This window comes from Myotis nattereri (genome assembly GCF_964212035.1).
Source record: "Myotis nattereri genome assembly, chromosome: 9".
Lineage (NCBI taxonomy): Eukaryota > Metazoa > Chordata > Mammalia > Chiroptera > Vespertilionidae > Myotis > Myotis nattereri.
The window spans coordinates 58923802-58950995 of record NC_138084.1 but is presented as its reverse complement, the minus strand read 5'-3'; the positions used below and the strand labels follow the sequence as shown (position 1 = coordinate 58950995).

The window sequence follows — 27194 nt, the reverse complement described above, 5'->3', positions numbered from 1 at the left end:
TTCAGAGCAGTCGGGAGCTTGTGATTCAAAAAGACAGCCGCGTCCTCAGGTGCCACCCCCTTTCCGCGCGCGCGAGCCGCCTGCGTACCTCTGCACTCAGCCTCCGCAGCTCCTCTGGCTCTCAGCGTGCTTTTCTTTTCTTCTAGTTGTAGAAATTACACTCAGCCAGCCTTCCTGTTGTTTTGGACGATGTTTGCTCCGTCCTTTGGGCTAATTTTCAATTGTTGTGTGGGGCGACTATTTCCCGGTGTTTATCTATGCCGCCATCTTAGTTTCTCAATAATTCGGATCCATTTTTGATTAAAGATGCTTGGGTGGTAGGGATTAAGTACTCAAATAATTTATTTAAAATGTCATGTTTACATAAACACATTATAGAACAGACTGTAAAATTCACATGAATTTTTGAAGCAAAATAGTCAGCCAGCAAAGAAATCTAAATGATGCTCATGCCCCATATTTAGACTCTACCACCAAGCTCTGAGAGTATGAGACCATCCTCCTCCTGCATGGGAATTGGTGTGGCTATATTTGAAAAGCCCTGGTTGTTGGCAAGAGCTGTGAGTCTAAATCCCAGTCCTGCCAATTAAGGTCTATGACCTTGGTTTGATTCCTATCCATATCTTTACCTGAGAAATGATGATGCTAACATCTACCTCTTAGAACACAGTTGATACCAGAACAAGACTACATATGCAAAGAGCCTAATACAACATATGCTAAATAAATCTTAGCCATTTTCTTCTCCCTAACCCCATTCCTCTTTTCCTACTTGTTATTCAGGATCTCAGATCATAATGGTGCAGGATCTCAGATCATAAAGATGCTTGGAACTCCATCAAATATCATCTATAACTTCTACAGATGTGAAATCACTCCAGCATCCAGTTCCTACATAGCAGCTCATTCATTCATCCACTTGGCAAATATTCACTGAGCATCTATTTTGTGGCAGACACTGCCTATGAGTGAAAAGGCCCAGCAGGCAAGAAAGGATATGAAAATATACTATTCCAGGTCACCATTTTACAGATGAAGTATTTTCTGTGGCATCCAATGACTACAAAGCTTTCTCAATTGGGGAGAAGAGGGAAGCAATGACAAAACATGCTGGAATTCCGGATAATTCCTGTGTAGTTTAATGTTCTCACCGGTGTTCACAAAGATCCTGGGGTCCCAATTCACTTCTCATCAGGGATATTAAAAATAACCAAAAGCTATATGGGAGGCCAAAAGAAAGAAATGAAAAGCCCTCAGAAGCAAACAAAGAAAAAGGTTTCCAGCAGCAAAGAGCCACCAGGAAGAAACTGCTGGAAGTTGATCATTAGTGCCTCATCTACACAGCCTGCCCATTTTCCCTCTTTCTAGTTCAGTGGTGACAGAGATCACACCATTTAGACCCAGCACTCCCAGACTGCCCCCGCATTGCCAGAAATATGCATGGAGCAAAGGGGCCAAGTGCCCTTTCATCTATAAAACTGTGCAGGAACTCTCTGCTCATTTAATTGATATTACCTCCCACTATTTAGAAGGATTTTTTTTTTTTTGCATCACAAAACCAACTCTAATCAATATATGCAGTATATCCCAGCTGATTAGTGTAATTCTTGCTCCTCCATGGTGCTGGAGTTGTGCCAGCCTTACCTAGCACACAATTAAATGTCTGGTAATGCCTGCTGCTACCCAGCAGGCCTCATGAGTTAATAAGGAAGAAACGGGATTCACATTTGCTTCTACCAGCTCCTCAGTGCCCTTGCTCTCTCTCATCTGCTTGTAGACACGCACAGAGCATGCCTGGATAAGTAAAGGCCTGGAACAATCACACAAACCTAAAAGGCACAGGCGCATAAGAAAAAGATCTCCAAAGTCCAGCGCATCATCTCCTCTTTTCAGCAAATCCTTCCAGAAATTAAGACATCACTTTCCCCACCATCAATTCCAACACTGAACTGTGAGTGCATTCTGTGTACAGACAAGACTCAGGTATCCACACTCACCTAAATCCAATATTATGAGTTATGTTCAGTGTACCTTCAAGCCAATTTTCAATAAACACAAATCATTTAATAAGAAATTAAGAGCATTACACATTTCTCATGCTCCCATGGATTTGGTATTAATGAGATTTTGTTTGTTAAGCTCACAGAATGACAAAGTGTCTAAAAGACAGACACAGCCTTTTCCAACTTCCATTCATTCAACAAATAGTTATTGAACAATTTTATAATTTAATAGTCCCAAGTCACGCACCCGTTTACATGTTGATGTTACATGCCTGCCTCTCAACTAATGCTTTAGTGCAGTGCAATTGAAAAAACACACACATGATATTTGGAATTTTATAATTCTTGCATTTTAACCTAGTCTATTACTAACTGCCAGGTAATTACATTCATTTGTACACAGAGAAACTTTACTATGTGCCAGACACTATAAATTTGGCCCTTAAAGCAAGAGTCTCTTGCCCACAATGGTGAGCAGTACCTCTCTGCACCTCCATGATGCAATATACAGTGGGGCCTTGACTTACGAGTGTCCCAACTAACGAGTTTTTCGAGATACGAGCCATCTCTAGGCCGATTTTTTGCTTTGAGTTGCGAGCTAAAATTCGGGTTACCAGCCAGCTTCAGATACCCCACCGCTAGTTGGCGCAGCCAACGTCACAGTGAATGCCACATCAGCCCAGCATCATGTGTCTCACTCGTTCACTTTAATGATTTGACATACGAGTAATTTGAGTTACGAGCTCGGTCACGGAACAAATTAAACTCATAAGTCAAGGCCCCACTGTACACTGGGATGGTGTAATGATTATGACTTAGGGTAGCAATGGTGACAGCGCAAGGTGTATATGAAAAATTTAAATTTTAGATATAAATTATAAAGGCTCCAGGGATCCTCCAAAGAACATTCTATGTACACATTCTAAGCTTTCCTGAGACAGAAAAGACTCAGCACTGCGATGACTCCCACCTCTCGTGCCTATCAGCCTCCGTGCCTATGTACCATGAGGCATACAATTCCTCTGGCAGGACCTCCTCAAAAAAGCGGTGTTCCTGGAAGGTAACCACACATCTGGATGCATACATCACACTCACTGGCAGCTTACAGGAAGGACCCGCAGCTCTGACAGAACCTCAGTATCAGAACATGGACTGAAAGAACTACCAAGAAGCTGGATGTATATGTCTGGAGGATCTTCCCTTCAAGTAGAAAATGTGGGCTTCAAATGTACCATATCCCATCAGTACCAGAATCCCAATGCAGTCCTAATACCTCAGGGATATTTTTTTCAATATATGGACATGGATGTCCCATTGCAAAAGCTAATGACACACTATTCAATTTGAACACCAACAAATATGGTCTTTCATTTCTAAAATTTAACACTGCCAAGACCCAACAGTAATAAGAGTGGGGTATCAAAGATTAATGCTACGCTGCTGAGGTCTGGGAATAATGGTGTATAACGGGGGAAGACAACAGAGGTAGTTCCATTATAAGGCAGATGGTATTAGTGAAACAGGAATTTTAGGGGTAAAATAGGATAGGTTTAGGAAATTTTAGAAATTAAGGGGACCATGGAGGAAGCACAGGGCTGCAGAGCAGCAGAAGGTATATTTCCATAGAATAGGGAAGCTAAAAAGCTTCAACAGGTATATTCCATAGAATGAGGGAACTGGAAACAGCAAAAGGTCTATATTTACAAAATACAGGGAAGGAAGCCCTTCATCCAGATGGAGAGGAAGAAAGCCCAAAGGGAATAGGAAAACAATAAGGAAGGAGGGGGGAGAACCTCCTAACCACTCCAAGAAAATAGTGACCAATCAAAGGGGATATCAAGGCACTAGGATTTTCAGCCTTTATAAGCCATTGGGAAAAAGGATTCAATGGGACCCTTACCCCCCTTCCCACTTGGGAGTCCATTCTGTGGGACTCTTTCCCTCTCCCCATGTGGGAGTTTTTACTTGTTCTTCAATAAATCTCCATCTTTGCTGTAATACTCTCTGTCCATGGATTCATTCTTCGACTCTGACAAAGAATCCGGGTTCCAGTTCAAAAATTCCGTTTCATTAGGTGGCATAATAGTAATACAAACTGTAGTGGGGACCTGAAAGCAGAAATGTGAAAAAGAAATATAGGAGGTGAGCTCTAAGCAAACCTTGAGGATAGCACAGGGCTCCAAGCAGTGACTGCAGGAGTTGGGAAGAGTGGGGAGAGCTATAGGGGCCAACTGGCAACAAAGAGAGCAAAAGGTAGGAGTGGGGACTGCAGCAGGTGAGAAACCCTGAGAGATAAAGGGAAACCTCTCTGGATATTCCAAAGTCTGGAAACAAGGGTGAGCTTATTCAGTATATTCACAAAAGAGCTGATGCCCTCAGAGGAATAACTGAGTGGGACTGGCCTGAACCTACTGCCCCCAAACTCTTAAGCTTTAACATTTCCCCTAGGTCTCCATAAATAAGGTGGGCGTTTTTCATCCTAACTGCAGCCCCATTGTCTTCTCTTTAGCATCCCCTCTAGTGTTTCTCAAAGCAGTACATTTCCCATAAGTATACACCCTTGCCTCTCTAAGAAATTTGATATACAAAAATTTAAAGTTAAAAAAGATAAATTAAGGAGAAACAAAATAGTCTTTACAAAAGAATGTGCTATGGAATCTGCTTCAATAGTGAGTCTTCCTAATTGAATGCATTTAAAATGGGATTTGCTTTGAAAAACGTAATTTACACTCACGTTTAAAAACATATCGATTGTAAAAAAGGCAATCTAGGCTTATTTACTTTGATTATTATAACAAGCACTGATGAGCTATATAAAAGGGGCAAACCTCATAAAACACAACTCCCTCTCTCTCTTTGGAGAGGAGGTATAATGTTATTAATCCTACCTATTTAACAGAAACCTAGAGTATAGATTGAACAGACTGTATGCATTGCTGAATACAATTTGGGAATAAAGTGATTAACGGAAATAATTACACATACAAAATCTACACTTCCCAAGTAAAAGAAGATTTTCTAATTATTGGATAATTCAAAGACATCTAGGAAACTGATTTGGCAATACAGTAAGTCTTTGTCTTACATTTCCTAATCAATTTTGTAGATTGCATAGTTTCCTCCTTGTAGTAGTGAAGTATGGTAGCAATCATCTCAGGTGGAAACTATAGTTTAACTTAAACCCTACTGTTTGGCTTCTGTACTTCTTTGCTTTGTTTAACAATAGAAAAGTTATTTTGATTTTCTGAACTATATAAATCATCCTATTCGATTGAATACCTTATTGATTGTATGGTGAATACCCCATTGTTGTGGTCATACTGGTTTTAGAAAGCACATTCCTCTGTACCTGGGAACCAGGACAGCACAATTATCCCAAGACCCGAGGGTTCCAGATAATGTGTCCCTGTCAACCCAGTGGTCCCAAGACCCAAAACTATAATTAATCTTTGTAGATAACTAATCGGCTCAATCTCACTTCTGTAACTGCTTTGTGCAAACCAGGGTCCTCATTCCAAACCCTGGGATATAATCAATACCTTTGTGATCTTTGCCGATATAAATCTGATGTTGGGGCTGGGAGGGCACTATGAGATCTGGGAGAGCGAAATGCCCCCTCATAGTCCTGGATTGCAATAAATGTGACACTTTAATTCGACTTCTTGAGGCGTCCTTCTGTGATTCGCGGGGTACATTACAACAGTAGTATCTCCTGAATACAAATGAAAGGCATTATGATCCCATTGTTAACCTAGGAACTTCCAAGCAGTTGATGTCTCCTCAACTCCAATAAAAGATGCTGGTGCCATCTTTCTGATTTGGGGTCACACATGCCTGAGGCCTACCTAAGTAAGCATTCATTATTTGAGGAAGAAAGCTAATTTGTGAAGGGTCAGACACCACCTTTGTTTAGTATGCTCTATGCAAAATCAGACCAAGGTGATAAGAGCACTCAATACATTTCTGCCAACAAGGACATGGATTTGAAGAATCCAGCACAGGCCATCAGACAGACTAACAATAAAATGTGCACCTAGTTCACCAAGACTGTGCTGTGAATGATCTGTTTGTCTATAGGAAAGATGGGATGTTAGATGATTTTAAACAGCTCCTAATGAGACAACATACGTATGAAGATGAGGAATTAAGAAATCTTATAAAAGTAGCTGTTCACACGAATGCCAATACAGGAGGCAGCTAAAATTTAAATTGCAAAAACAGGTAGTGACAAATCCTCAAGGATCAAGGACCCATGAACCATGTTTCTCTCTCCCTCACTCGTTGTCAATATTTCCAAGGTATTTCTTTACGCTAATGGCAGTACTTTCAAGCATTTGTAATCATCAAATGCAGTTCAAAAAGACATATATATAGCCTGACCTGTGTGGCTCAGTGGTTGAGCATAGACCTATGAACCAGAAGGTCACAGTTTGATTCCGGATCAGGGCACATGCCAGAGTTGTGGGCTCGATTCCCAGTAGCGGGTGTGCAGGAGGCACCCAATTGATAATACTCATCCTTGATGTTTCTCTCTCTCTCCCTTCCCCTTCCTCTCTGAAGTCAATAAAAATACATTTTTAAAAAGAAAAGACATATATCTCACATCAAGGATTTTAAAAGAGAATTTCCAAGTCCCCTGTATGATTGGAAACTTTTCCACATCTACCATCTGGGGGAAGAAGGATTTAGACCACTGAAAACATCGACTACTAAAAGGAAAAGGACAAGGAGAAATGCGGGTTTAAATGTAAACTATGCTGTTAGGTAAATATAATAGAAAGGTTTTTTTTGTTTGTTTTTTGGTTTTTGTTTCTTTTTAATATATATTTTATTGATTTTTTTTTACAGAGAGGAAGGGAGAGAGATAGAGAGTTAGAAACATCGATGAGAGAGAAACATCGATCAGCTGCCTCCTACACATGTCCTACTGGGGATGTGCCCGCAACCCAGGCACATGCCCTTGACCGGAATCGAACCTGGGACCTTTCAGTCCGCAGGCCGACGCTCTATCCACTGAGCCAAACCGGTTTTGGCAGAAAGTTTTACAGAAGAAATTAATCTCACAAATTACTTTCAAAATGCTAGAGCAAAAATTCCACAATTAATAGTGTTAGTTCTCAAGCCTTGTTTTTCAGGGATTCAAAGCCCTGCCTGACATTTTGGTGACACTTCATGACGTTAGAAAATACCACGTGCTCAGTCCATTGGGAGCTGTACCACCATCACAATGAGTTGCAAAGCTAAACAAACAAACAAACAAACAAAAGAACAAATCACAAGTCAAGAAGCTCGAAATGACAAGTGGTCAAGTCCCAACAGCGATAAAGATCCAAGACATTATAAGCTTTTAATGAGTGAAACATGCCATGAGAAAGAGACCCTCCGTCAATAAATCCACATTCTGGTTCACTAATTAAACCATTTAATACAGCATCTGAATATGTGGACACTAGACTTCAACATTTCTTAATTATATTCAATCCCAGGCATATTTTTCCATTCTGAAATGCCTTTACAGCTAGGTACCAAATTCTCACAGGATATAGCTACACGCTTCTGAATTTTGACTCATGTGATTGAAATTGTTTTCATGAAACTTTTTTTGAAATGTGGGAAAGATTCACACCCCACTTTCTCCATAACAACAACCATGTAAAGCCATCTGCATCTGGCCCACTTCGATGTGTGTATTTCTTATTTTTGTTTTGTTAATCCATACAATAGGATCTTTTTTCCAGGGATTTTTAGAGCAAGTGGAAGGGAGGGAGGGAGCGAGAAACATCAAAGTGAGAGGCTCATCAATTGGTTGCCTCCAGCATGTGCCCCAACCATGTGGACATGAACCTGCAACCCAGGTACCTGCCCCTGACCAGGAATTGAACCTACAATCCTTTGGTGCACAGGCCAATGCTCCAACCGCTGGCACACACCAGCCAGGCTCGATGTGTACAGTTCGTTATAGTGAGGCTCTCTTCAGCCAGACCAATCTGATGGAATTGTAACCTGGCAATGGGACCTTGCCATATGAGTCACACAACATACCGCTCAACCAATCACAGCACCGACTGCTATCATTCAGCCATTACTTAGAGCCTAACAGAGAATTTCAAACCAAGCCTTAAAAACAGACTTCAGATGCACTAATAGTAATCACATACTTAAGACTTTTTTTAAAAATCGACAAAACGCCATTTGTAATAAATGCTCTAGGCTTCACAAAAGATCAGATACCTCTCCTCCCAAGATATAGCCTCATTCTGCCTTTGAAGAACGCACACACACACACACACACACACACACACAGTTTATCCAATAGAAAAAAGAAAGATGACATTAATACTGTCATTAAGCACATTTGTCACTATATTGAATCTATATTATCTGGCATGATTTCAGATGTTTACAAGTGTTTAAATAACACTCAATGATATTTAGAAGCATTCATAATTGGGGGTTTACTTCAAAATGTGAAATATGATAGCTGCTCCACCATGCTCACTTTTTACCTTCCATGGTACTGAAATGCTGGGGGCCAGCCCCAGCGGGTCCAGGGGTTCCCAAAGGTGTGGACGGAGTCGGCGAAGAATGTTTTACACGGAGACAGCGTTCAAAACTCTCTAGCTTTCCTTAGTCTCCGTGGATCTTCCCTGTGCCTGGCTGAGGCCTCAGAGAGAGATCCAAAGGCAAGCTGAGCCTTTATTTTATAGTGAGAGGTAAACAAGGTAGTGGTTTCCAAAGTTACACTGTTCTTGTGAGTTTCACTTGTTTACACTGTTCTTGTGAGTTTCACTTGTTTTTGTTCTTGTGAGTTTCACTTATTTACACCATGGTTATACTTCCAGCACTTCCTCAGCCCATTAGCTTCCCAGATAAGATCTAGGGAGCCTTATAAGGTCAAGCCTAATTATGCTAAGAGGACTGTGCCCTCTAAGCTGGGAATTGTTTGTGACTTTGCCCACAGGTCAGTCCGAGGCTTAACCCTATATCGGCTCCCCACACTGAAAAGGGTATAATTTTTTTTTTTCCAGATTGTTTGGGATTTAATTTAGTTGAAGTCCTGAAGTTACAACTAAACCTCCAGTTAACCTTTCAGACCTGCTTCTCATTCAACAGCTGGACTTATCTCTGACGATTCAAAATAGAAATAAAAATAACTGGAATATTGTTTGTAACTGCTTTGCACAGTGCAAGTATCAGCAAGCCAAGGTAGAATGTCCAGGTTCTAGCCTTTCCACCCACATTCTGGAAGCTAGTGTTACTAAGCATATCATTTACTTGACGTTCATTTTTAAATGTTAAAATGCAAGCAACAGACCTGAAAGCTGAATTCTTAAAGGACAGAATACCTCAGAGTTCTGTTCTCTGTGCCAAAGCGAACTCTCAGACTCATAATTACACCTCAAACACAGGAAAACAGGGAACTCAGAATACGCCAAGTACCTTATTTTGAAGGAATGAAGTTTCTTCCTAGCACCTGCCAGAAGCATGCCTGCCAAACTGAGTAGGTTCCTACCACCTCCAACATTCAACAGTGCTGTGAATTTTTCCTTGAGTGTACACATTCTTAGCCACAACTCGACTGTAAGCTCCCTCAGGACATGATGCATTTTTTGGGGGCAACGCAGCTCTTGTAATCCCTTCCAATAAAAAGAGAATTGAGCAAATATTGATGAATCACTTTGAACTGACTCCCTGAATTCAGAATTTCATATCAAATAGACTCCAGAGCAAGAGTCCAATATGATAAGAGGAGGCATTCCTGGAGATGTCTGAAACCTTCCAAATTTCATTGACCAGCTCCTGGACCATGCTCTGATTATGATCTCGAGAGGAACTGAGGCAAACTAGAGTGAAATTGAGGAGAGATCCACATCAGGCAACAGAAGGAATGTAAACCACTAGCAAAACTGAGAGCCAAACAATGCAGGAGGGAGGAACCCATGAAGCTTCCTAGCCACCCGCTTCAGGGTCAGTCCGGCACAACCTGAACACGGTACAGAGACTCAGGAGTTCCATTCCCAGCAGGAGATGGAAGAGCATGTAGACCAAGCATGTCAAACTCACAGCCCACAGGCCACATGCAGCCCACACAAATATTTTTGTGGCCCAACCAATATAACGGTATGTAAGAAACGTTTTAATAAAAATTTCCTAACTCAATTTTTACAATATCCTGTTATACATAATTATTGACGCACTACAACATTCACTAACGACTGATTACTATAATTGGGTTGCATTCATTTCCCATATGCGCCTTATGCAGGCGCACCATCTCTCTCCACTAATACTAGCAGCGAATATTTTAGCAGCCGATGGCCATGTCATTTGTCTTGGACTGACTTGTTTGGTGAGCGCAACAGGAAATATTTCACTTTTGGAGAACAAGAAAAATAGGTTTATTTGCGTTATGCTTATTAATTTGTGCAGTTATTCAGTGTCTGGTAAGTTAATGTTCAAGAAAAATATTACTTTTTATTAAAATGTTTTATTATTCTATGTTAACAATTACTCATTACCTTGTGCCCTTTGTATTCAGCATGTCTCTATTACCTACGTTTCTATGAAAATTGAAGCTTTTGTCTTTTTTGCGGCCCACATAAACTTGAACCTTGTTTATTTGGCCCATTAGCCTTTGAGTTTGACATGCTTGATGTACATGCTCTTGATTTTCACTCAGATTCCCTGAGGTCTAGGAGCTGTAGACAGGAATGAAGATCTGATGCACCACCTTTGTAGCAGTGTTCCTCAAACCAATAAAATCTGCAAGGCTTTAAAAAATGCTGACGCCTGGGTCCCACCCTCAGAGATTCTGATGTGAATGGTCTGAATACCACTTGTGCATCAGTTGTTTTAAAAGCATTCCGGTGATTCTTAAATGCAGTCAAGGTTGGGAACTCCTGCTTTAGGACCACTTTTGAGAGCTTTGGGTAGTGTGAGAAGCCCCATGGAGTTAACTATTGAGGAATAATAGGTAGTGCCAACAAACAACCTATTACATTCTATGAAAACAGCAAAAATGGATGACTCCCTCATATGCAGCTTATTTGCATGGATACTTTTTCGTTACTACCAACAGGCAACTGCAAAACCCAGAATTAGAGATGTAACCAACAGGAAGCACAGTGCGTGTGCTATGTTTGGGAGGAAGTGGGGTCATGCAGACACATTTAAAACACCTAAATGTCCTCTTTGAAGTTGGAGGAGTCCACCAAAGGGTAATGGAGAAAAGCGCCTGAATAAATTCTGGTGTCTTTCCAAAATATGGACTAACATTCCAAAAACCCATGTGGCCTGTTCCATGAGTATGTTCTTCCAAAAGGAGCCCTGTCCTACAGAAATGAAAGAATTCATTCATTTTATGGTTTTTGCCCACATTAGAGTTTCACTAAGAATTATGACAATGGATTCTATTTACTTTATACTCCTCCTAAAAGTTTGATTCAGCTCATATCTCTCCCTCTGTCTCTAGGGCCCTGTTCAGTGAAACTCTTTTGTCAATTAACAAATATGGCCAGGTGCTGATTTCGAATTTGCACATATTGGCATCTCCCATCTTCCCCACAAAACAGAAGCACACAGAAGCAAAGAATAGATTTTACTTTCACAAAGGATATATGTGAATCTTGCCCAATGGTTTATGGGAAGGTAGGTTCAGGAAACATTACTAAAAATAAGTTTAAAAGAAATGAATTTTGTAAAGGGATAAAAAGAAACAAAGAAAAATAAAATAGGGAAATATAAAAGTGAAGCTTTTTTAAGAAAAATAAAATAAGTGCCTTTAAACTCTGTGTGACTTTACAGAATAAAAACAAAGGGATAAATTTAAGACATACACGCGCAAGAGTTAATTAAGCAAATTTCCTTTATTAAATAGAGGCTATTATCCATAGTCCTGGAACCCTGAAAGATCAGAAAGATGAAATACTAAAATCTGCTCAAGGAGTCCTATACAACATTCTGTCCAGGCCAGGGAATGCCCTCACAAAGCAATGTCTAAGGAAGATGTCACATGACCCTCCCTGTAACTCCACCTGGGCCTCCGCATTCATACATATCTACCCAGTAAAGGAAGAAACACCTCTGATGATATGAAGAGCTTGATCATTAAGTTTTACAATCTGGCCTCTATTTTTCTCTGAACATCACCATGCCAGCAAATTCATTCTCAAATTGTCATCCCTCCTGCTTTAAACAAAATACCTCAGTCCTAGGATAGGCTAAAACTAAGACTCACCTGGGAGTGCCATCCCACCTCAGAACTACTAGAATGGGTCATTTGTCAGTGTTCCACATAACTGATAACCTCTTCCAGTAGATCAGACAAGTGCCAAATATGTTCTCAATAAATTCAATCTGTGGCATTAAGCTGTTTTTTTTATTTCATTTTATTTTTTCTTTAAGGGAAGGCAAGCTTTCTTAGAGTTATTTTTAGAAACTTGTACACAAAAAAAAGAAAAAAAGAGCTTATTTAAAAAAAAAAAGATACTCTTCAATTGACAAAAAAATCATTAAGCCTGAGAAAGACTATAGAATCAAATAGACCAAAACACAGAAAATATCTTTATCCTCAGGGTCTTCCCAGAGGAAGTCACCTAAACAGCCAGTATTTATTTTGTGCCTATTAGGCCTTAGGCACTAAGGTTGTCCTCAAACGGACTATAAAACATAGACCCAACCCTCCCTAGTAGGTAGAGAAATGTTCATGATGACATAGTCAACAATTAAGAGACTGAAAAGTATTTCAGAAAATGTTATCCATAAGCAAAGCCATATACAGAGGAGTTGTGTTTCTTCCTTCAATTTTTTAAGACTATGAATATCTGTGAAGTCAGGGCTGCCTTATTTGCAGAAGAAATTGGGCAGGAGATGTGTCCTTTCCTCTGGGTCTGTCAGAGCCCCTTCTTTTAAATTTTCATTCTTCCCTGGTATTTGTCACCATCAGCAAAGACAACTATTCATCAACAATCCTTCCTCAGCAATCAATGGGAATGAACTTGCCCACCTGATCCCATCAGATGATCCCCCACTCAATGCTCCTGCAGAAGGGAGAAACCTAGGAATGGCCCATATTGGGGGGAAAAACAAAGAAACAAAACAAACAAACATCCCCAATATTATCCTTTGCCTCTTGTCCAAGAGGAAAAACCCAACCCACCAGCCACTGGACAGCAGGGTAGGTAGCATGGAATGCCACACGCCAACTCCACAAATGGTAAGGTGAAGCTCTCTTAGTCCTATTTGCATTATGAGCTATGAAAACAGCACACAACGGCCATCGGGAGCACTCCTCAGACCAGCTGGTAATAACTCAATACCCTCTTCTCTGGTAATTGCCTACTTCTTTCTATTTGACATAATTCACCAGCCAGACTAGAGCAGGTCATTCTGCCGCGAGTGAAGAAAGCAAGGATAACATAACCTGACACATCAAAATGTTCTTATGTGAGCTGCCTGGAGAGCTGCTGCTTTGCAAAAAGCTATGAGCTGGCAAAATAACCGTATCGCATACAGGTCAGTGGGCACACACTCTGTTTATTGCTACTCATTTCATTTTTGAGTAGCTCAGCACAACTGTAATTGCTAGTTAAGAGAAAGACTGGGTCCTGACTATTTTTAAAAAATGCCCCAAAATGACTGTGCCAGGAACCAGAATAAATAAAATTTGGGAAAAACAGCAAAAGGGTGGAGTGGGGTAGGAGCTTGATAGCCAGTCACTGGGCAACAAACACTGGCTGTGAAAATCCTGCAACTACAAGAGATGGAGCCAGCCCAGCAGCTGACCGATTTCTGATCTCTGAGCCAGCTGCCTTTCATGTGGAGTTCTCTGTGTGGTTCAGATATGAAGACATTATAACTGGACAGTTCTGGGAACTTTTTCATCCCCGCGCACAGTGCATAGAAATTGGCCTCAGCACCCTTTATTGTCCAAGTTCCAAAAAGGCAAGGACTAGGATTCCTGGTTAAATGCTGGCATTGGTTTGCATTCTAAGAGACAACTTTTCTCCTTGTAAAATGTTAAAAACCCTTCCCCCACTCCAATCTTACTAGAGAGAAAAAAAAGAGCACATCAAAGAGCTAAAGTTATTATGCATTTTTTTGTCTTTGTCTCTTGGCGCCCTGGTTTTCTTGGCTGTTCTTTAGTCTCTCACTGCTCAAAGGCTCCAATTTAGGAATAAAAACTCAAAAAAAAAAGAAAAAAGAGCAGGAGCAGTTGGCTTTGTGCAATTTCCAGGAGTCTGCAGAATCCCAACTTCCCGATGGCTTTTCCCTCTTTCTCTTTATCCCCTTCCTCCGTTTCCTTGTCAGACTCAAATCTCCAACTCACAGTCCAAAACATCGTTCAAGCAAGCGTTCGATAAACGTTAAGAGAAGTTCCGTGCCTTGTGGTGGAAGCGAAATCTGGGATCGATAATGAAAAGTGGGCACCTCAGTCCGCAATTCCTAGATGGCAGGCTTCTCCTTTTCACCACCTGGACTTGCCTTCCGAGTCAGAGGCAAAGTCGTCTGCAGTCTTTCTGGTCGGTTCCCAGTCCCTGTGCATCTATTTTAACTCGACCCGGGTTACAATCAGAGAATCTAATCCTAGCAACAAAGCCAGGAGCACAAACCCACCGAGATGAACTGGTCCGCCTGCTCCCCCACCCCCTTCCTCGTACCACCTCCAACTAAGCAGTGGGGCCAGCAAATTAATACGTCCGAGGCCAGGAGGAGAAAAGCGGCGGAATACATGTGGCCAGGGGTGGTTTGGGTTTCCTTCTTTCGTTTGTGTATTTTTTAAGCATCGAGGACCCGCAAGCCTGAACCCAAGCTGGACAAGCCCCCTAGGATGCGTCGCACAGCCCTCAGCGCCGACCAGACAACTCAACCCCCGCCCCTCCCCCGACTGGCTGGGGCCCGCGCGAGTGGGGGAGGTTTGCGCGGGTTTGTCTGGCACTTGTAAATGGAAGTGGGATCCAACTTGGAAAACAAACGCGCTGGAGTCTGGGGCGGGGAGAAAGAGGAGGGGAGGGGAGGAAGAGAAAAGACCCTTCCAACAGTAGCCTGGTCTTCCCTCCCTCCCTGCCGCCTAGGCTGCAGCAGGTTCGCCGAAACCCGCAGCGGAGGCAGCGGAGGCTCAGAGGGCGCGCGGCGGTGGCGAGAGGGAGCTCCGGCTGAGACCCGGGAGTCAGCCCGAAGCCGCCAGCTCTGCCACGGTGCCCACGCTCCTGGAAGCAGGCGCCTCTCCCTCCCAGGAACCTCTCTTACCCCCCCTCCGGCCCCCCACTCCCCATGGCTACCTCTCCATCCTCCCTCCAGCCTCACGCTCTCCCAGGGACCGCTTCCACTGCCTAGTTTGCCCACACGGAGCTGCAGCTGCAGGATGCTGCCACCACCGCCACCCCACAGGCGCACACCTCCCGGGAGCGCCACCCTTTCCTCGTAGGCTACTCAAGAGGCCCCCTTAGCTCACAGCCAAACTCCCGCCACCTCCTTGCTCCAAGCGCACGCCAGCCCACGAAAGTGGGGAAGGGAAAAGCGAGCAATAAAAGTTGTTCTCCGCCAAGCCCAATGTTGGTCTATGTTTAACCATCGCCGAAAGCACACGCGACAAAAGTCGGCGGGATACGGGAGGAAGGAACACAGCCCACAGTGCTGCTAAAAATGCCCGTGCTCGCCACCTCGCGCCGGCCCGGGGGCCCCATGCACTATAGCTCAGCGACCCCCACTGGCGGAATCCTGGCGCGCACCGCGTGCAGCGCGCACAGTCCCGGCCACGACGGCTGCCTCCTTGCCTGCGCCCCTCAGACCCCCACCTCGGCCCCGCACTCACACTGGTCCGGGCGAAGGGGTCCATCCGGAACCTCCGGTGAAGGGGCTCCTAGTGCGGAACTGACACGCCCTCTGGTTCCCAGCCCCCCGACCCAAAGATGGCTGCAATGCACCCCTAGGACAGTCAGGCCCTGCTCAGCTTCCTTGTCAAAGAGAAGCAACCTTCACTCTCGCCCGCCAAAAATCCTGCATTCTTCCGGGGCACTCGGTTTCCCATCCCTTGTCAAGATAGCGGGGAAAGTCCCTCCTCCAGCCAGTCCTTAAAAGGCTGTCGCTCCAGTCCCAGACCCGCTGCAAATCAGTAAAGCACACCCCGCTCATGAACCCGCTTGCCGGCATCGAGCGTGGAGCCGACCCACAGACCGGTCACTCCTTCCCCTCCCGGGTCAAAATGCATCTGGGCTCCCTGCTCCGTCCGGCGCCTCGCCAAGCCACGACCCAACTTGTGGCTCCCGGCCTCTCCAGTGCGTTCATCCGCATCTGAACATCCCTCCTGCGCCTGATGGGCACGGGCTACCGGGCAGGCACGCCGCCTGCACCCTCTCATCCACCTGCACCGGCGGCCGGGGCTGGGAAGGGGCGGGGAGAAGTGCCCCTATCCGCAAGCCCCTCTCGCTTCCTCCCTAAGCAAGTCCTCAGTCCCAAACTTGGCCAACTCTCCACGCCAACCTCCCGGCTACCACCGCAGCACACAACCTCTTTCCCCTCCTGGAGGCGGCGGCGGCCCAGGTGGCTCGGAGCCACGCGGAGCCAGGAACTTTACAAGGTGAAAAGTTTCCCCCCACGCGCTCCGCCGGCTCTCGCCTCCCGAGCCCACCTCGCAGCCCTTTTGCGCCTGTGGTTAGGGAGCGCGCTGCCGCCGGTGCAAAGGGCAGCCCCCAAATCACGTTATAAACCCCACGCACCCTTGTCTCCGCCGGCGATCCACGGCTCCACCGGGCGCTTCCCCCGTGGTCTTCCTCTCCCGGCGCTCCCGCTCAGGGCGAGCTGGCCACCCGGCCGGCGCCGCCGCCGCCGAGCTCACCGCGCGCTCGCCGCCGGCATAGAGCCACAGGCGGAGGCTCAGGGTGCTCCGCGCTCTGGACGCCGACCGCCCGCCGCCGCCGCCGCCGCCACCGCCACGGGGGCTCGCAGACCGAGGAGGGTAGCCAGGAGGAGGAGCACAGCAGCGGGCGGAGGGGGACGGGAGCGCGAGATCCCAATCTGCAGCCCAGATCACAGCGCAGCCTGCCGGGAGGAGCGCCTACTCTCGGGCTGGCTCCGAGCTGCCGCCGCCGCTACTGCTCGCCGCCTCGCTGCTCCCAGCTCCCCATCACAGCCGACGCCGACGCACGGCCAAGCCCCTCTCTCTCCTCTCCCCCTCTCGCTTCTCTCTCGCTGTCTCCTCCTCCCAAACCGCGAGAGAAAAGGGCGAGGGGGAGAGCAGCTCCAGCGTCCGGGCTGACTGGCGATCTCTGAGCGCGGCGCACGGGAGAGGGGGCGGGCGGGGAGAGGTGGTTAGCGGGGGAGGCACGCGGAGCTGGAGGGCGCTCCCGGCGCCGGGCCTGGCGAGCTGGACTAATTTTAGAGCTCTAGGCTTCCCCCACCCGTCTCTCGGGGCGCGAGGATCACACCAACGTGCTTTCCTGCGGCGCGTAAAGTGAAGTGCCGGCTTCACAGAGCGCACGCACAGAGGGCTTGCAGTCCCAGCAGTCCCAGCCGCACCACAGCCCCGCGCAGAGGTCCAGGACGTGTTACTCTCCTAGGACAGAGGAAGAAACTGAGGCACATCAAGGTGAAAATGGCTTCTCTTAGAGCCCAAGGTTAGTTTGTCCTGTGGAGATAAAACCCTCAAATGTCTACCTTGATTCCAAATGTGCTACACAGACAGGGCTCCTGCTACTTTGGCCATTTGACAACCTTAGGAGAAGGGAGGAATAAAAACTAAAAGGTAATGTGGCCCATTCTCTTCCCTCCATTCCTGCCCCCAAATAGTTTTCAACAATTTTTGTGGAAATGGAGGCACTCTGAAGGGAATGAGTGATTGATTTGGGGCTTGATGATTTGCAACTCAACCTGCCAGTAAACCTGTTCCAGTTCCTTCTGCACCCACACTCCTAAGACTCCTGTATCACCACCAACCACCACCAACACACACACACACACACACACACACACACACACGCACACACAGGCACACACACACACACTGCTGCAACCTGAGCCTACATTTGTCTCCCCCATTCCTTACCTCCTCACCCAGCCCCTCTCTGTGTATCCTCACTCTTCCACTTTTCTTTTTCTTCCTCTCAAAGCAGAGAGGCAGTCTTACACCCCCACCTCACCTCCCCCAGACACACACACACAGAGCAATGCACAGATCTATCTCCCTAAAGCCAACATATAAACGTGCCCATTGCCTGGGATGCTGTCTCCTCCAGTGGTCGGCAAACTCATTAGTCAACAGAGCCAAATATCAACAGTACAACGATTGAAATTTCTTTTGAGAGCCAAATTTTTAAAACTATATAGGTAGGTACATTGTTATTAACTTAATTAGGGTACTCCTAAGGCTTAGGAAGAGCCACACTCAAGGGGCCAAAGCCACATGTGGCTCACGCGCTGCAGTTTGCTGACCACAGTACCTGGGCTGTTTCTCCCCAGCTCAACCTTTGATACATGGGGAGAGGCTCACAGGGCCTGCAGATCTATTCTCCAGAAGAAATTTTTACTTTTTTTTGAACCATGAAATTCTCTTTGCGGAGCTAGGTAGGGGTTGCTATTAGGGGACTTTGTACTCAGCCACTAGAAGGAGCCTTTGAAGAGCCAATTCAGTTTACCTTTCTGTCCTTCCAGCTCCCGGTCTGGGGCCTCCTCCTTGTCACAGCTACACAATGGCCCACCACTCTTCACAGGTGGAAAGTTTCCCTTGAAAGCCTCTAGCACAGCGGTTCTCAACCTTGCCTGCACATTAGAATCACCTGGGAATCTTTTTTAAAATTCTGATTTCTGGGCCTCATCCTCCGGAAATTCTGTTTCTTTGGTATGGGGTGGGGCCACAACATTAGTAACAAAGAAACAGAATTTCCGGAGGATGGGGCCCAGAAATCAGGATTTTAAAAAGATTCCCATGCCGAAACCGGTTTGGCTCAGTGGATAGAGCATCAGCCTGCGGACTGAAAGGTCCCAGGTTTGATTCCAGTCAAGGGCATGTACCTGGGTTGTGGGCACATCCCCAGTAGGAGATGTGCAGGAGGCAGCTGATCGATGTTTCTCTCTCATCCATGTTTCTAACTCTCTATCTTTCTCCCCCCTTCCTCTCTGTAAAAAATCAATAAAATATATTTAAAAAGGAAAAAAAAAGATTCCCAGGTGATTCTAATGTGCTTCCAAGGTTAAGAAACACTGCTCTAGCACCTTGGCCGCCTGCTCCATAAAACATGCCACGCTCTGGCCACTGTGAGAGTGTAATGTCAATACTGAAGGACAGCGACAGCTCCCCAGACATCAGCTAATTCAGAGATAATCAGCATGTTACCTAGGGCTTCATTGTCAGATAGGCCAGAGGGTGGGTCTGGAAGGAGGGAAGCCACCACCAGGCTTAGAAAGACTTACTTGCCCTCCAAGCTGTTATAATGTGAATAGTTTTATTTGCATCTTTATATCAGCAGCTTCCGAGGGCATTGAAAAGTTTATTACCATATCAATATGTCCCTAGCATGGCATTTTTCTTGTGACCAATGGAATACAGCTAACTGCATCAAAGATTTTAATGAACCAATATACTTCCCACCTGAGTGTTTCTGTGCAAGCGCTGAAGTAAGTTGGTTCCAGAAACCAAGTACTTTGGGTAAAGTCATCTGGTGGTTGGTTGGCCAATGAGGTGCTCAGGGAAAGAGTGCTGGCCAGGAAACTGGGCATCTTCCACCTTTAGCCTGGGAAGACTGCCAGATAAGTGTAGGTGTGGCCGCTGCTGCTGCTACTGCTGGTGATGCTCTGATTCCAGCTCCTAGAATGTTCTATTATGCCTCAAAGGTATCGTTCAGGTAAGTACAAAAAATCTCTCTAAATCTCAGCCTCCTATTTCCCTAGGCAGTACATAGAGAATAAAGTAAACAGTCTTTACTCAAAGGGCAGGCACAAGTCATGGGTAAGAGACTCCCTGCAAGGATGATAGAGTGGTTTATCTAACAGAACACCCTTCTGGGCATTTAAGATTTGCATAGCACTTAATCCTCATTTAATACTGATTGTATTAGAAGACTATTGTATTTAAAATTGCCTATTGTGTGCTAGTACCGTGGTAAGGCACAGTGTCCATAACACACTAAGCTTTAGGACAGCAGAGCGTCTGTTTCTCAGACAGGGTGGCACACAAGTAGGTTTACAGTTTGCATAGAAAATACTATACTGATTAATAAATAACAATACAAGAATAAACATTGTTTCCCATACTCACAACTGTAAACTTACTTTTCCCATACTCCATGTTTACATTTCTATCCACAGTTCCCTACATAGGGCCTGGCACACTTAATGAATTATTAGTAACTGCTCAATACATATTCAAAGAATATGCAGATAATGAAAGCTTGAGATGGAAGTTGTTATAAGAAAGGAGGCCCAAAAATTAAAGATTGTGAACCTAGAAGAAAATAATGTTACTTGCTATGTTACATGCACCAATTTCCTTGCCAGCACTCTTTCCCTCAGCAGCCCATGCTCCACTTGAACTCCTCTGAGTCTCACCTGTGCCTTTCAGCCTCTGCTGGGATAACCAGTTCTAAATGGCTCCGGCCAGCTTCACGCAGGTGCAGTTTGACATTGCCTTGCTTTAGGCCTCTCATACATCTCTCCTCCCACCGACAGACTTCTTGGTTAAAGTTTCAGGGTAGACTAAAATCCAGAAAGAAGCACAAGAGATTAAACACCCTGTGATAAATCTTTGATCAATGGGAGATGAGAGCCCACTCACTAAAAAATGCTCCCCTTTCAGGCCTCAAAGAAAGGATGCTGAAAAGTGTTACACAGTGCTCCTCAGGTGGTCTTACTGAATTAAGCAGCCAGTAGCCAGAAGCAGGGGCCAGCTTGATAACACATGCAGGTACTGGCTCTCCTTCCTCTGCTGGCCCTCCCGCTGTCCCTCACAGGCTCCCTAAGGAATGTACTCCCCAAAAATGTACTTCCCAGGAGTCCTTACAGCAGTCTCTATTTTCTGACAATTCCAGGCTAAATATCCACATTTATCCTAAATATTTACATCAAGGAATAGTCAAATGATTTTTCAAAGTGCTCTATAGGATATACATATGTACACACACACACTACTCTTTGTGATCAATTACACCCCACCCAGATCTGTTCTTATTAATCCCATTCAGTTTATTTGTGTTTTATAAATCAGAAAGGAGTGTGTGTAGTGTGACATTTGAATCAGTGCCTATCTTATTGTTAAGCTGTCCATAAAGCATTCAATAATGGAAAAATTTGTTACCACAATGAGCTATTGAGGAGAGTGGTAGAATTTCCTTCCCTGGAAGTACTGAATCAATGGATAGATGTTTATCAACTTGGGATGGGAGTGGATCTGTCAAGAAACTATGGTAATAGGATTTTTCTTGGAAACAGATAAAATCAAGCTATATTATGACAGAGAGTCAGTTTAGGTTGGTGGTTAAGTGAGCAGCCCCTGGATGTAGGCAAACTGACTGAATTAGAATCCTCACTTTCCACTCTCAAGCTGTCCTATCTTGGATATTTTTTCTAATTTCCCTAGGTCTTAGTTGCTTCATATGTAATATAGGACCTATAATAGTATCTATCTTATAAGATTATTGTAAGAGTAGATGAATTAATTCATAAAAATGTGTGCTCAACACATAATAAGAACCCAACAAGTTTTAGCTATTATTATTTTGGAGACAGATTATTGAGCAATTATTTCGTTTCACCTGAGCTTAAAGTCAATGCCAGAAGCCAGCACAAAGTTCAGACTCTACTACTGTAGTAGGCAGTGAGATAGGCCTGAGCGGAGCAGGAAGGATGGGCCAGATACAGAGGGTCACCAGGGTCAGGACCTCAGGTGCCTGGCAATGGGCCGAACTACAAGCCCTTGCTCCACCACTCCCTTAAGCATTAACCCCTGGAGATGACATATAGGCCTCCCCTGTATTTCAACTGCAGACCCATAAAAGCAGCAAAACCAGGCAGAATGAAGAGCCAGCTGTATCCATTAATGACCTCCACCCCTGGTGCCAACCACTCAGTAGAGACCAGGAGGGGGCACACCTGGAAAGCTGGTGAATGTTCTATTGAGATCCTTCCCTGAGACTCCAGATAAAAGCCCTCAGGATGGATAACCCCGTGGGGTTCTCTATGGAAGATGACCCTTGCCTTTCCCACCCAGCGGTTAATGCTTCTTTTCCCAGGGGGTGTCTCTCTCTCTCTCTCTCTCTCTCTCTCTCTCTCTCTCTCTCTCCTGGAGTACTCAGAAACCAGGCACCTATCCTCCCTCTTTCGTAAGTTAAGGCACTTATCTCTCTCTCTCCCTCTTACTCCTAGGCCCCAAGGGTCCTTCTACTACCTCTGCAATGTTCTAAAGAAAATTTCCCTTATAATTCGAGTTCCTGGGCTCCGAATTCTTCTCCTAGCCAGAACTCAAGTACCCAGGTTGCTGAACTGAGGGCCACCTAACTCATCGCTAATGCATGGTGCTGCTAATGCCTGGTACTGTTTTTCTGCCTCTAACACTACTATCATCTTCCATGCTGAAATTCTGATTCCAACTCCTAGTCTGGAATTACATCTTGTTATCCACATAGCTCTTACAGGCCAAACTTTTATTCAAAACTTATGGAACCTCTTTTTAAAAATACACATATATACACCCATATTTTTTGCATTATATTTCAGTATTTTCAGATCCTCTAAATCCTCTCCATAGAACACAGATTAGGGAGAATATTGTACATGAAAAAATACAGTTCAGAATTCGAGTTCTGTTTCTTCAGGTTTTTAGTTACTGTGCTAGCATTGCTTTTTTGAATTTACTAGTAAAAGGAAGGAATATGTAGTACTTCAGGAGTTGGAGGTACAAACCGTACCTGAAATGAACTTGGGTCATTCCCAACTCTTGAGAATTTACTCTTAAAACAAACATGTAGCCCAACCTGCATGGCTCAGTGGTTGAGCTTCGACCCATGAACCAGGAGGTCACAGTTCAATTCCCGATCAGGGCACATGCCCAGATCGCGGGTTTGATCTCCAGTGTGGAGTGTGCAGGAAGTAGCTGACCAATGATTCTCTCTCATCATTGATGTTTCTATCTCTCTCTTCTTCCTCTCTGAAATCAATAAAGAAATTTTTTTAAAAAAAAACACACACGCCGAAACCGGTTTGGCTCAGTGGATAGAGCGTCGGCCTGCGGACTGAAGGGTCCCGGGTTCGAGTCCGGTCAAGGGCATGTACCTGGGTTGCGGGCATATCCCCAGTGGGAGATGTGCAGGAGGCAGCTGATCGATGTTTCTCTCTCATCGATGTTTCTGACTCTCTATCTCTCTCCCTTCCTCTCTGTAAAAAATCAATAAAATATAAAAAAAAAAAACAAAAAACAAAACAAAACAAAAAAACAAAACAAAACACACACACAAATGTGTAGCTAAGGCCGCCTGTGTTGGGACCCACTATACAACTAGACATTCTCTGAATTAACTTCTACTTAGACTACAAAACTTATTAAAAGATAAGTAATTAAAAAGTGCTAATTTGGGATATACAAGCTCCAAATTAAAACTCAACAGTAACCTAATTAAGACAAAAGTGACTGCAGGAATTTTTTAGAAATTAGACCAAAAATATCTTATTACAGAGGAATGTTTTATCACTGATGTTTCTCAAAATTGCAGGCATACAGCAATACTATAAAGCAGACTTTTTTTTTATTATCTGAAGTTTTAGTTATGTCTCCTTTTTCCCCAATTGACCCCACCCCAGGCAAGCCCCCACTGCCCCAGTGTCTGTGTCCATTGGTTATGCTAATATGCATGCATACAAGTCCTTTGGTTGCTCTCTAACCACCCTCCCCCCCCCCCCCCGCCCACCTCCACTTTTTAAATTCTCTACAGATAATGCTTCCACACAATCCATTACCTGCACATTGTGCAGGTCCCTCCTACTGCCCGACTCTTGGTGTACCCACTGCTGGTAAGACTTGCACAGAACCTTCATTGCCACTTAGCTCTCCTAAGGCTGATCAAGCCAATCCCCCTTATTTAGAAACAACAGACAAAACTTGGACAGATCTAACTACTTGGCCTTCACCAAGTAAATTGTCTTGCTGACTGTTCTTATCCTTAAAAAATATATATATTCTATACTCCTCTTTGGCTATGACTCCCCCCTCTTTGGTTACACACAGACTAATAATAAATGTAATTTCATTCTTAACACATCTACAATTCTATGTTCTTTAAACCATTCCTCTTTTTCTTACTCTCTTATTCATTCATTCAAAAAAATGCTTTTGAGCAGCTGTATACTCCGTTCTCTGCTAAATGCTGGGGATATAATGGTTAGCAAAAACTTCTAAGATATCTGTCTTTTTGGCTCTTTAAGCCAGAGGAGAAGTTATCATTTATCAAACTGTTCCTGGCGACAACCAAAACAGCGCCAGGTGTTAGACCAGTAGAGTAAGGCTGGGCCTCGGTTCAGCAACCTGGGTACTTGAGTTCTGGCTAGGAAAGAATTCAGAGACAAGACTCAAACTATAAGAGAAAGTTTATTTAGAAAGTCACAGAGGTAGAAGAAGTGAGTGGTAGAAGAAATGGGCTCAGGAAACAAGTCACATACACAAAGGAAGGGCCCTTGAGGCTTAGGAGAGAGAAAGGTAAAGGTAATGGGGTCAGGGCAGTAGAAGAGAGGGAGTGGGAAGACGAGGGCATGTTCCTGGGAGGGATCATAGCCAGGTCCTCCATCCTACAGGCTTTTAAGGGCAGGGATTTTAGGGAAGGCCCCAGGGGAGGGTCTCAATAGAATATTCATCAGCTTTCCAGGTGTGTCACCTCAGGCTCCTGGTCTCCACTGCTTGGTCAGCAACAGGGTAGTAGGTCATTAGTCAGTACAGCTGGTCCTGATGGCAGCCATGGCATCACTTGTCTTGTTTTGCTGCTTTTCTGGGCCTGGAGCTGAAACACAACTGAGGCCCAGATGTTCTCCCTGGGGGCTGATGCTTAAGGGTGTGGACATGCAAGGGCCTGCATAGGAGTAGCATGAGGCCACTCTTGGCCCCTTGTTCCTCCTCCAAGGGGGTCTACTGCCTGATTATTGACATCCAGGGGAGGAAAGGTCAGGGGAGGGTCTGAACCAAATGACCAGGGATAGGAAAGGTCAGGGGGTTTAAACCACATGACCAGCCATATACAAAAGGAGGAAAGATTACCCTGGGGGCCAGGTCCCTGTTTGTCTAGTTTTGCCCAGTTGCTAGGCACCTGGTGACCTTCTGTACCTGGCCTACTGTCCTTGGTCTGCTCCTGTCTGTCTAACTGCCTAACAGTGGAAAGGGCTACATATGAATGCTTCAGGTTGTTTGTTTAAGGACCATCACCACTCCAGAGAGGACAAATTTTTAATTATCTCCCTACTTTATTAATAAAGTTCAGCACTAACCAGGGCTGATAAGCAAACAGGACATTGAGTGCTACACCTGGTATATGTTTGACACAATGTTATAAATGACAAATGTCATCAAATACTAAGGTGTTAATAGTTTGAGGATCCTACTTCAACATCTTCACCAAAAGTTTCCAACTACCCCATTGACCTCTAGTTAAACCTTCTTTTCCTCAAGTATTCTGAGATGAAATTTTAGTTTTTCATTGAAAATCGCTGCTTTTAATTATTTATAAATTATGGATACTTATTATCTGCCCCTATATTTCAATACAGTTATATTCAGAATGAAATATACTTATGTGGGCTAATCTAGTTAGACCACAATTTATAACATCTTTCTGTGGGAAAAGGCATTCCAAGTTTAAAACACAACTGGCTTACAGACTTTTGGAACATGACTTGTTTGTAAATCAGGACATTCTTTTACCAAAGGGAAAGTTACTGTATAACATAAAAATGAGGTAATCATTTCTTATAAGTTCTATAAAATCTTAAGAGTTAGAAAAGTAGTTAGAGTTTATATCTCTCACTGTCTTGACATTTGCCCACATGTCTTAGCTGCTGATTCCTTCAGTTTTAACTTGCTTCTCTAGTGCGCCTCCAAAAAATAGTCTAGACACCGGATGAAGACTTTTGTCTACTTGCTAAAAGGAGGACATTTGTGTTTTTTCTACCTTATTCATAGATGAATGCAGAAAGGAAAGTTAAAAAGAAATGCAGCTAAACTAAGCAGCTCCAAAACCAAAGGAAAGGAAAAACCCTTTCCAAGAGTTTGGTGAACAAATTATAGCAATTGATTTTTTAAAAACCAGATCTTAATTGAATCAGTGAAGTATTATTAAAAATAAATGCAGGCATATTGCCTTAAATTAATGACTATAGACCCCCTTTTCATTTTGAATTCATGAAAAGGGTCTATTTACCTTTTATTTTTTGAATACTTTAACTAAATGAGTTAATACCTACTTCATTTCACCAGGCCAAATGTTAGCCATGAATGTCAGTGTAATTTTTCAAAAGTGAGCTGCATTAAACAATTTGCATAACAAAAATGTCACTGTGAACCAGTACCTTGCTCCCCGTGGCTGTTGGAAGCTAGGTGAACATCATCTATTTTCTTATCTGACAATTTTGTCCACCGGAAAATAACTGACCCTTACCAAATGCAGTTGATTTTCAGTAAAGTTAAAAACAAACAAACAAAAAAAACACAACTACTGAGTATGAGGAAGTAGCAGGTTCAAGGAGTTGGTAATAGGATTCAGCTTTTTTATTTTTCATTTCAAAATCTGCCAGTCCAAATTCAAACCAGATTTGTGGTGATTAAAAAGTTCTTTTCCTCTGGCTCTGACTCAGGAGTCAGTTTGAAACAAGTCACTTCTCTCAGTACATTTTCCATTGGGCAGATCAGCTCATTACACACTATTTATGACACATTGACAGCAATTCATTCATACACTGAAAACCTACTATGTGCAGAGGGGCAGATGTTGGAGATTTTTTTTTTAATTTATTTTTTTATTGGTTTTAGAGAGGAAGGGAGAAGGAAGAGAGAGTTGGAAATATCAATGATGAGAGAGAATCATTGATTGGCTGCCTCCTGCACACCCCCATTGGGGACTGAGCCTGCTACCCAGGCACATGCCAGGACCTGGAATCGAACCATGACCTCCAGTTTCATAGGTGGATGCTCAACCACTGAGCTATTCTGGTCCAGCTAGATCCTGGAAA

At 44.1% G+C, this 27194-nt stretch overlaps 1 protein-coding gene across 1 annotated transcript in view; it reads right to left on the bottom strand.

Moving 5' to 3' along the window:
- FAT3 (FAT atypical cadherin 3) overlaps positions 1-16937 on the bottom strand; it is a 663604-nt gene extending 646667 nt beyond the window's left edge. Inside the window, exon 1 of the mRNA XM_081099132.1 lies at positions 16721-16937. The gene's annotated coding sequence lies outside the window, so the exon portion shown is untranslated. The remainder of the gene's footprint in view (positions 1-16720) is intronic.
- Positions 16938-27194: the final 10257 nt, after the last annotated feature.